Genomic DNA, 12,304 nt, shown 5'->3' on the forward strand with positions numbered 1-12,304 from the left:
TTGAAGTTTTTTGTGAGAGAAAACAAGTTACCTACCCAGACAACCAATGTGCACGTATAATGAAGTTTATGTTCATGTTATACGTATTTTTATACGGTAAAGTTACATCGCATAAGATGCAGTAAAAGTGCCTTGTGCGTACAAAAGTGGAGGCGCCATACTTGCATTGACGAAAAAATAATAATGCTATATGACTTCAGGCGATATCTTATGCGATGCACGGTGTGCACTATTGCGACGTAATATAGCATCTTATGCGACTTAATAATATTCGAGAAAAAAAAACAATTCTTGTCACCTCAGTATCGAACTAATAACACTAGTTTACAAAATAAAACGAAAGTCGTGAACTTCTGTCTACGACCAAAATTTTTGAAGCACAATTTAGCGCTGATTTCGAAACCGACCTTCAAAAAATTTTAAGTAGAACAGTTTTTGTGTTTTAGCTCAATATCGAGTTTTACAACTTTTCAAAATATATAATTTACTAAAATTCAAATATATTGCGTTTTGTTCAACCAATTTTAAATCTTTTTCCATAAATTAAAAGCTGAATACAATACCATTCGATCATCTGAATACAGGTTTTGCGTCAGATTGATGAAATTCAAGATATTGGCGTGTTTTAGGGACGATCTCCTTAAATTTTAGCGAAATTTTTAAAAAAATTTGAAGAAATATATTTTTTTCAGTAATAAAAAAACAATTTAAAAATTCTTTCTCGACGTTTATTTGACATATCATATGTAGGCGAGTTACAGTAAAAATTTTAGCTCAATCGGAGCATTGATTACGGAGAATGAGATGTTTGAAGTGAGCGACTATGCTTAAAAATAGAACAAAAATCGATTGCAAATCATCAACATTGTATGGAAAGTCGAAAAAAAATCCGCTCTACTGTAATTTTTTTCCTTCGCGTTTTCGAACTCAGGGCATGATTCTACACCAAAAATGATCATCAGCTTACCGAGTTCAAAAATGCTGTAAACTAGTGTAACCTTTGGATTTTCGAGCCACACTTCACACTTAACACCAAACACCACTTATGAAACACACTGATTATTTGTCATGATATTCTAGCTCACCTCAGTGTTTGTTGGAATGCATTTGGTTCCCCTGCGCTGCACGTGTTCCACAGGCTATCTGGACCTCAAAATGACGAAGCGTATTTTCCCGCACAGTTATCACTACCCCTCTCTTCCCGAGCAGAAGGGCATACCTTACAAATACCACGCGAAGAGCAACATGTGCTCTAATACCTAAAATTGTTATTGCTGCGTTATTCTACGAAATGCTATGAGAACATCACAATAACAGTTGGAGGTATTTGAGCAGAGTTTGGTATTGATGTAGTATTTGTTGGATTAGAAGTGAAAATAACCGAAGAACAAGATTTGCTATTACATCATGCAGTCGTCGAACAAATGAAACATTTAATAACAAGACATGTTATTAGTTTGTTATTCAATAACTTTGGGATAACAAATACAGCACTTGAAATTTTAGGTATGCATTAATTATTGAAATAACAAGACTTGTTATTTTCTAGGTGTTATTTATACAAAATTTTGGTATTCGTTTTTGTTATTTTGCCTCTCATTACCACCTAATGAAGGGCATATCAAGGTATGGAAGTATTGAAAATAAATATCGCAATATGTTATTCTCTTGTTATTTTCTTCTGCTCGGGTTGCTAGTACCACCCATTGTTAATTATCAGTTCAACAAAACAAAAATGATGACTTTGTAACTTGTTTTGTAACCATAATGATGCCTGTTAACTTTCTTGTAGCCTTTTGGTACAGCTTCTGCGAGTTTGTAAGCACATTTTAACGAGTTTATTTTTACTTTTATGCGACTTAGTTTGTACACCAATGCGAGTTTAACTGACATAATAAGAAAAATACCAAGCGAAGTCGTATAATCATCGCAGTGCGCAATTATGCGAATTCAATTGACACTTTGCGAGTCCGCTCGAACTTTTTTACGAATAAGTAAAGTTCGTCGCAATTAAACATCAGAATATCGTCCCCTACGATGTAGCTTTACATTATAAAAGTTAATTTGCACTCTTATATGATTTTACCAGATACATCACAATAAGTTCAAAAAATAACAAAATATGCGATGAAAATTGTCCCTCAGCCGTATATATATATGCGATAGTGAGTAAAAACAGTACTTTATACGATGTTACAGCGTACATTCTTATGCGATTTGCGGTTGTTTGGGTATCCCAAACATTTTGGCCACCCCCTGTATATTTATACAATTCTGATTCAATATATGAAAATATATGATTTTGCCCACATATTGATTAACGATATGTTGACTGGGTACCAGGATCTCTTAGATGACGATGAGAATGCTACATTCTGGTGACGACCCGGAGGGTGCGAACTGGATAGATCCGGTGCCATAGTCAGAGAGATGAACATAAAATGAGTACAGTAGCGAGAAAGGAATTCGTGAATTCGATTCCCGTCAACGCACAAGGTTGTTGTTCCAAAACTTAAATTTCGATTCCACGGATTTTGTTCACGTGGGAGTTCAAAAATACATTAAACATTTCATAGAACATCTCCCATCCCTAGAGAACATGTTCTACAAAATGATTCGTTTCATGTGTTCGAAATCCAGAGAACTCAATTCATTATCCATCAATTTGAAATCAAATTATTGCAAAAATGTTCCTTTTAATCTTTGGCTACCAATTACGGCCGGCAAACATTTGAATTTCCTTCGTCCGGGAACCGCTCGACAGTTCCAACAAAAAGCGACGACACTTGTTAGGATTCACACTCCGGTTGGCCACTTCAGGAAAATTACTTCCGTCAATATTTGACCAGAGCCAAGAGGAAAAGAAAAGAAAAGGAAAAAAAAGCAACATTTCGCGATAACATCGTTCGAGGACCATCCGACTGATCCGGGCCGCCGCCGTCATTATCCTTCGCGAGCGCGTTCTAAAACCAGAAGTCTCTCGTTTCAATTTTTTTTCTCGCTTCTTTCGATGAGGCTTCATCCCCCCTATATTGAAGTTAAATCTTCATTTTGCTTCTTCGCCGCCCTCCACACAGAGCGCCATAAAAATTCAGCACGCTATCAAGTTATTAAATCAAATCCACTTCTTTGCCAGCTGCCATCATCATCCAGGGCAATCTTCAGCCACCGACCAACGCCAACAACGAGTGGCGAGTGCGGGTGGCCGGCGCACTGGTCCAGGCATCATCGGGCTAAGACGAGATTGACCCCTCACACCGAACAACCGACGGGGCCCCGGCTTGAGGGATGACCCTCGAGAAATTACATCGTTCGAAGGGGATACCTTCCACAATCCATGGTCCACCGACGCGATGGCCGGCAGGGCAGCAGGGTGCTTTGATTTATGCGTCAGCTTGTGAGCCCGTTTCGCCCCTTGTTGGCCAGGCTGGGGATTAATAATTGAGTGGATCCGAATGAATGGTGCCGGACACTCTAGGCTGCATGCGCTGGCGCTGGAGCTGGGCTGTTTGGTGAAATGGATTTTGTTTTTCGGGAAATTAGGATGAATTATTGAGACCGGAGTGACGTCGACGAGGTTTTATGGGGCGAGAAATTGAATGATTTGATGAATGATCGCCATGTAATCGGTTTCGGGAAATTTTTATGTTTTCTGAAACGATTTAGGAGCTATGTGAGACCACAACTCTTGTTTCTCGGCCTGTGGATGTGGCAACTTAATATCAATTTGGGATCTGTGCTTGACACATAACAGTACGGAGTTTGAAATAAAATTAAATGAGATGGATGTAGCCGTAGCCAGGGTTTTCGCGTCAATCTAGGATGCTCCGGTACTACTTCTCAGTTTAGGTAAAATGTGGAACAACTCTAAGTATGGGTAGCGGTACTTGTAGAGGGTGCTGGAGACCATCAATTCCGCCATCCAGGCCTGTGCACAGAACATGACAACTTCTAAAACCCCCAAAAATGCTTATGTAACGCCTCCGGAATCCATTAACATCCTCTGAAGCTTCATGGAATGCCACCAAAAATCTGCTGAACCCTCTTCAGACCACCCGTTATGCAACTAATACTGTAACGCCTCTGAAATTTGCTGAAAAACCTTTGAAACTTCCTGATTTTCCTTCGAAAACACCCGAACATCTCATCGAAACCCCCTGTAACGCACCTCAGAACCATCTCAACCCCCAATAACGCCCCTGTAACGCATTTGAAACCCGCTGAAAATCCTTTGAAACTTCCTGAAATGCCATGGAAAACTCCCTGAATCCCCCTCGGACCTCATTTAACGCACTTGAGACCCTCCGAAACCCCCGATATACAGGCGCGCCTCTGAAACTCATTAAAATCCTCAAAAAACCCCTGAAACCCCTACGGACGACCTGTAACGCTCCTGAAATCTTCCGAAACCCCCGAAAAACGCCCATGTAACACCTCTGGAACCTCCTAAAAAACCTCTGCAACTTCCGGAAATATCATCACAATTCCTTTTAAGGCCCCCAGGATCCCATGTTATGCACCTGAGATCCTCGGAGGCCAATGAAAACACCCTTGTAACGCCTCCGAAACCCTCATTAAATTATCTGAAACTTTCGAAAATGTCTCCAAAGCCCCATGAAACCACCTCGGCCGCTCTGTAACGCACATGATACACTGAAACTCTCCGAAACTCCCTGAAGAAGCCCCTGAAGCAGGCCCGTGTACAAAAGTGGAGCCAAGAAAAGGGTATTTCACCATTTTGGCAAAAGGCGGATGAGCGCCTACAACATGGAGCATCGGAAATGGAAATGAAAACTCCCTCCTTGTGCACGGGCTTGCCCTGAAGTAATCCAAGAACAGCAAACGCCCGACGGGATGCCCGAATTGCTCTCAAAAGCTGGTAAAGCACAGTGAGTGTTATTGCGTTAAACAGTAAATTTCAGGTTAATGTTGTCAAACCTGAATTACTGCGACGCAGTCCAGCAATTAATGTGTCAGGCAAACGCTCAGTTTAGTAACCATAGCGAACTGATACCGTTTAGCCGTCGGTAACGGTAATTGGGGGCTCGGATGCGTCCTAAATCACAGTAATATGGACAATCGACAAATACCCCCGGGCTGCAAAACGGTGAGTCAATAAGGAGAGCGTCCAACATAGCTCTGGTCCTCACAAGTTCCTACCTCATGCTTCCACGGGTCAAACGATGACAAAGACCGCCAGCTAAGAGTTGTGTGCTTAGCTGGTAGTGCAGCCTGGGCACTGTTGTCCTTCTGACTTCAGCTAGATTGAGGAGGTACGACCCGAGCGTCTGTTCACCAAGGAGGTGCGGCTCAAACAGCGTCTGTTCTGGCATCCAGCGGCTGAATAAGAAACGCTGCACCACGCCCAGCTAGATCCAAGGTGGTAACCCCATCACAGGCCCGTGCACAGAAGTGGCGCCAACCCGATCAGAAAGGCATAACAAAATTATAACGGATTGAGTTATTTATTTCAAAGATTTTTCATAACAGAAGGAGTTATAAAATTCGCCGGTTAGGTGTTAAAATAACAAAAAATATAACTAAAATTGCTCTAGCCATAACATAATTATAACAGGTGTTGATACAATTTTAACAAATTTATAACAACGTGAGATATAATAAATATTGGAATGATCAATAAATTATAACAAATGTTGTTATAAATTAGATATAAATATATTGGGTAAAAATTGAGTTGGGTAAATTTTAACTCATTTTTTGGGTAATTTTTATTAAGAGTGTTATTTATTTTTAGCGAAAAGTTTTTTGTATAAAAAATTTCCCCCACGTACTATATAAAAAACCCTCACTCAGACGGGAATCGAAACAAGGACGCCAGCCTTCAATTACAATCCGGCGCCTTTATCAATGAGGCCATTGCAGCACTTGAAGTGAAGGGCGGTATATGATCAAGTGGTTCTTCGTTTTGGCGGCTGGTCTATAAATAGACTCACTTGTGCAACGTACAGGGGAGAGAAAATATGACGTCACATAAAAGTCACATAAAATAAAACACATATCAAATAAATTAGTTGGAAAAAAACAAAATATGCATTAATTTTTTATAGAAAGTTCCTGAAAATCACGCAAAATGTATTTAGGACGTTCTTTAAGTCGGGAAGTTTTTTCATCGGCGATCACCTAAAAAATATATAAGCTTTCATGTAATTTTTTTTCACAGACATGATTTTCAATGATTTTTTTAAAATAGCGTTCAAAGTTTACTGTTTTGTGTGAATTAGTACAATATTTGTGCAGATATATTACTATGTTGTATAATGCCAAGTGAACCATGAGAAGTATAGATGCAATCTAGTCACAGGTTCAGTTATTTTTAAGCTTCAAACAAATTGTAATACACAAAAAAGTCCAAAACGAATAACGTAAGAAAAATATGCAACCGTTCAGAATATCGACCTTGTTCATGAAAATATTTTCTCTGAAGACACCAAGTGTGGATCTCGACATCTCGACGAGCTAGAGGTTTTTCCGTGTATTTTCAGTCCTGTCCCAGGGTGCGTGCGTGGCCTGGTGCGATCTAATGCTGCGCATTTCGAACGCAGCTGGCTAAGAATCCAAGACAAGCGCGACAATATCTATCTGAGCTCTCTTAAAGGTTTGGTTCATGACACAAACATGTCAAAAATACTGTATTAATTTATTAAAAGTTTGAATTATGTTAGTGTTTTTGAGCCTATATAATCAAGATATCAATTGTGAATTTCCAATAAGGGATAACCCTCAATCTACAAGTATGTCAGTAATAGTTATTTATGCAACGAGTTGCAAAATGAGGATGTATGCAGCACGAACCGTACATTTATCCAACGAGGCTTGCCGAGTTGGATAAATATCCTGAACTTTCTTAAGGGTCTGGATCATGATTCAAACTTGTCAAAAATACTAAGGGGACTCACTAAACAGTTTAAAGTGCTGCGTAAGCCATGATTTTCTGATTATTTGAAATGTTTCATGAAATTACGAATGAAATAATCAAAGTTTGGCTTGATGATCACGACGTTTAATCAGAATAAACTTTAATAAGCAGTTTACGCTGTTAAGTGAATCCCCCTACTGTATTTTACAAGCATAGTAGCACCGCACAGCGGCGTAACTGCATACCAAACACCGCCTGTGAAAAAATCATTTTATATAAACTGCATTTTCAAAACTATAACTGAGTTTGTTATAATATTCATAAAAAGATAATCAGAATGAATTTATTTGTATTATAACTGACCTTGTTATAATTTTGATACACTGGAACCTCTTTTTATGCACATGGCTGGGACTGCATAAATTAAAAATGTGCATAAATTAAAAAAGGCATAAAAAGAGGGAAATTTATGCATAAATTAAGTTTGGGCTTCAATTATAAAATCTAGTTTGCGAGAACAGATCTTGCTCCTGGGCAGATGAGGTGGGGCTAAGGGAGTTTCCAAAATGTCCCCAGAGAGCCCAAAAAGGGGGTTCCAAGGGGCTTCAGGGGCGTTTTAAGGGGTTGTTTCGGGGGGTGTGAGGAGCCTTACAAGGGTGTTCTGTCAGGATTTTTTGGTGTTTTCATGGGATTACGGAGAATTCTGTGGTGTTTCAATAGTATTAAGTGGGTTTCAGGGGCGTTCCAAGGGGCTTTAGGGGCAATTCTAGGGATCTCAGGAGACTTTAAAGGGCGTTATGAGGTTTGAGGGGCGATTTAAGGTATTTCAGAGTCTGCTCTGAAACTTCCTGAAATGCCCCAAAAATCCCCCTTGAACCCCCCGGGGACCCCATGTAACGCACCTGAGAGGCTTCGAAACCCCTGAGAACTTCTCCGTAACGCTACCGTAACTCCTCTGAATCCCCCAAAAATGCTCTGAAACGTCTTGAAATGCCTCCAAAATCCTTTTCAAATCCCCTCGGACCCCATGTAACGCACCTGAGAGGCTCCGAACACCCCGAAAACTCCTCCGTAACGCATAAGTAACGCCTCTGCATCCCGCCGAAAATGCTCTGAAACGTCTTGAAATGCCTCCAAAATCCCCCTTAAACCCCCTCGGACCCCTTGTAACGCACCTGAGAGGCTCCGAACACCCCGAAAACTCCTCCGTAACGCTTCCGTAACGCCTCTGAATCATGCCGAAAATGGTCTGAAATGTCTTGAAATGCCTCCAAAATCCCTCTTAAACCCCCTCGAACCCCATGTAACGCACCTGAGAAGCTCCGAACACCCCGAAAACTCCTCCGTAACGCATAAGTAACGCCTCTGCATCCCGCCGAAAATGCTCTGAAACGTCTTGAAATGCCTCCAAAATCCCCCTTAAACCCCTCGGACCCCTTGTAACGCACCTGAGAGGCTCCGAACACCCCGAAAACTCCTCCGTAGCGCTTCCGTAACGCCTCTGAATCATGCCGAAAATGGTCTGAAACGTCTTGAAATGCCTCCAAATTCCCCCTTAAACCCCTTGAACCCCATGTAACGCACCTGAGAAGCTCCGAACACCCCGAAAACTCCTCGTAACGCATAAGTAACGCCTCTGCATCCCGCCGAAAATGCTCTGAAACGTCTTGAAATGCCTCCAAAATCCCCCTTAAACCCCCTCGGACCCCATGTAACGCACCTGAGAAGCTCAGAACACCCCGAAAACTCCTCCGTAACGCATAAGTAACGCCTCTGCATCCCGCCGAAAATGCTCTGAAACGTCTTGAAATGCCTCCAAAATCCCCCATAAACCCCCTCGGACCCCATGTAACGCATCTGAGAGGCTCCGAACACCCCGAAAACTCCTCCGTAACGCTTTCGTAACGCCTCTGAATCACGCCGAAAATTATCTGAAACATCTTGAAATGTCTAAAAAAAAATCCTCCTAAACCAAAACCCCCAAAAACGCCTCCGTAACGGCTTTGAAACCAGCCTAAAATGTTCTGAGACTCCTAAAACGACTCCGAAATCCCCTTAAGGACAGACTCGTTAGAATCCCAAGATGGCCGCCACAATGGCCGACTTTGGCACCTACTCACGATTTCAAGAGCACAAATCTCTTCGTAAACAAAACCAGCGCATTTGATCTTCTTATTTTAAGCTTATTACAAGTGAGCAAGAACAGAATAATACAATGCACTGCTGTTTGAAGCTTGCTTCTTGAGATTTGTGCGTTTTAAGTTTTCATGCACTCTTGAAGCGGGATTTCAAGACGTTTGTCCTTAAGACCCACTCGGAGCCCATGTAACGCACATGAGACCTTCGGAAACACCCAAAATCGAACCTGTAACCTTCCTTTGCTCTCATCTGTGAACACCTCCCGGTCGCCGTTGCAATAGTTCCTGTCATTATTAAATATTCTTATGCACAATATTGGTTCTGATTAGCTCTCCCTCTTTTTATGCAGGGCATAAAAAAAGGTGCATAAATTAAAAGTGCATAAAAAAAACCTGCATAAAAAGAGGTTTTAGTGTATAATTAAATCAAGTTTTCAAATAATTTTTGTCAAAAATATCTAAATATAACAAACGGTGATATATCTATCAACCGTTGATATAATTTTGTTACATTTTTGTTATGCCTTTCTGATCGGGAAGGGAGGGGTTTTTCCCAATTTCGGCAAAAGGCGGAGGGGCGCCTAGTGTATGGAGCGTCGCTAATGGGGAGGGTTTAACACCCAAAACCCCCCCCTTGTGCACGGGCTTGCCCCATCAGCGTGGTCGTCCCAGTGTTGGTTGGGACGTTAAACAGAACTGGCACGATGGCCCTCCGGCGAAACAGGAGTGTTGGCGTAGGTTCAATAAGCCACCCGTAAAAATCCCCATTGCGAATAACATAGGAGAAAATACGACTCAATACAATCGGCAAAGACCCACGCGACGAAATAAGGACTACGATTGGAAACTTGGAACATGGAATTGCAAGTCACTAGGTTTCGCAGGATGTGACAGGATAATCTACGACGAACTACATCCCCGCAACTTTGACATCGTGGCGTTGCAGGAACTTTGTTGGACTGGACAGAAAGTGTGGAAAAGCGGGCATCGAGTGGCTACCTTCTACCAAAGCTGTGGCACCACCAATGAACTGGGAACAGGATTTATAGTGTTGGGTAAGATGCGACAACGTGTGATCGGGTGTCAGCCGATCAACGCAAGGATGTACATGTTAAGAGCTAAGGGTCGTTTCTTTAACTACATCATCATCAACGTCCACTGCCCACACGAATGAAGACCTGATGACGAGAAAGAAGCGTTCTACGCGCAGCTAGAGCAAACATACGATGGTTGCTCGCCGCGTGACGTGAAAATTGTTGTCGGCGACATGAACGCGCAGGTAGGAAGGGAGGAAATGTACAGACCGGTAATCGGGCGAAACAGCCTGCACGCCGTATCGAATGATAACGGCCAGCGATGCGTAACCTCGCAGCTTCCTATGGTATGGTAGTCCAAAGCACCTTAATTCCCCGCAATGATATCCACAAAGCCACCTGGAGATTACCCGACCATCAAACAGAAAACCAAATCAACCACGTTCTAATCGACGGTAAATTCTTCTCGGATATAACCAATGTCTGCACATACCGCAGTGCGAAATAGATTCGGATCAATGAGAGTATATTACAGGTGGGGAAGAAGAAGAGATGGCTATGTATTAGTAAGCAAAGAAAATTGTAAACACAAATAGTGACGTCACTATTTGACACGCGTTCTTATGGGAGCTCGCTTTGCTTGTAGTAGTGACATGTTTTGCACCAGACACGGATCTCACGCACACGAAGTATCTTCCCCACCTCTATTAGACTCTCTTTGGATTCAGATCACTACTTGGTAGCTGTATGCATGCGCTCAAAACTTTCGACAGTTATCACCACGCGTCGAAGTCGAACGCCGCGGCTCAACATCGAGCAGCTGCGTAACGTAGAAGTGGCTCAAGACTACGCGCAGCAGTCAGCAGTGGCCCTACCAACGGAAGAGCAACTTGGCGCAACTACACTTGAAGATGGCTGGAGGGACATCCGATCCGCCATAGGTAGTACCTCGGCTACAGCACTAGGCTTCGCGGCTCAGAATCACAGAAACGACTGGTAAGACGGCGAATGTGAACAGTTGAAAAACGAGAAGAATGCAGCATGGGCGAGAATGCTACAACACCGTACGGGAGCGAATGTGGCACGTTACAGACGGGCGCGAAACAGGCAGAACTCAGTCTTCCAGATGAAGAAGCGCCAGCAGGAAGAACGAGATCGCAAAGCGATGGAAGAGCTGTACCGCGCTAAGGACACACGAAAGTTCTACGAGAAGCTGAACCGTTCGCGCAGAGGCTTTGTGTCACAAGCCGACATGTGCCGAGATAATCACGGGAATATTCTCACGAGCGAGCGTGAGGTGGTCGACAGGTGGCGGCAGCATTACGATGAGCACCTCAATGGCGACGTTGCAAGCACCGAAGGTGGCGCCGTAACAGATCTAGAAGTACGTGCGCAGGACGAAAGATTTTCAGCCCCTAACCTCCAAGAGATTGAAGAGGAGGTTAGCCGGTTGAAAAACAACAAAGCCGCTGGAGCAGCTCAACTACCAAGCGAGTTACTGAAACACGATGGAGAAGCACTGGTGAGAGTACTACGCTTGGTCAATACCAAGATTTGGGAGGAGGAAGTATCACCGGAGGAGTGGTTGGAAGGTATCGTGTGCCCCATCTACAAAAAGGGCGGCAAGTTGGATTGCGGGAACTATCACGCGATCACACTACTGAGCGCTGCCTACAAAATACTCTCCCAAATTTTATGTCACCGTCTATCACCGATTGCAAGAGAGTTCGTGGGGCAATATCAGGCTGGATTCATGGGTGAACTGCTACAACGGACCAGATGTTCGCCATCCGCCAGGTGTTGTAGAAATGCCGCGAATATAACGAGCCCACACATTACTTGTTCATCGCTTTCAAATCGGCGTATTATACAATCGATCGAGAACAGCTATGGCAGATTATACACGAATACGGATTCCCGGATAAACTGATACGATTGATCAAGGCGACGATGGATCAAGTGATGTGCGTAGTTCGAGTATCAGGGACACTCTCGAGTCCTCGCAGAGGGTTACGGCAAGGTGATGGTCTTTCGTGCTTGCTGTTCAACATTGCGTTAGAGGGTGTAACTAGGAGAGCGGGGATAAACACGAGTGGGACGATTTTCACGAAGTCCGTTCAGCTCTTGGTTTCGCCGATGATATTGATATTATTGCTCGTAAATTTGAGACGATGGCGGAAACGTACATCCGACTAAAGAGTGAAGCCAGGCGAATCGGATAAGTCATTATTGTGTCGAAGGCAAAGTACATGATG

At 42.9% G+C, this 12,304-nt stretch overlaps 1 protein-coding gene across 1 annotated transcript in view; it reads left to right on the forward strand.

The window, feature by feature from the left end:
- LOC109622842 (5-hydroxytryptamine receptor-like) overlaps positions 1-12,304 on the forward strand; it is a 668,994-nt gene that overhangs the window by 620,444 nt on the left and 36,246 nt on the right. The window lies entirely within an intron of this gene.

This window comes from Aedes albopictus, chromosome 2 (genome assembly GCF_035046485.1).
Source record: "Aedes albopictus strain Foshan chromosome 2, AalbF5, whole genome shotgun sequence".
NCBI classification, from domain to species: Eukaryota; Metazoa; Arthropoda; class Insecta; order Diptera; family Culicidae; genus Aedes; species Aedes albopictus.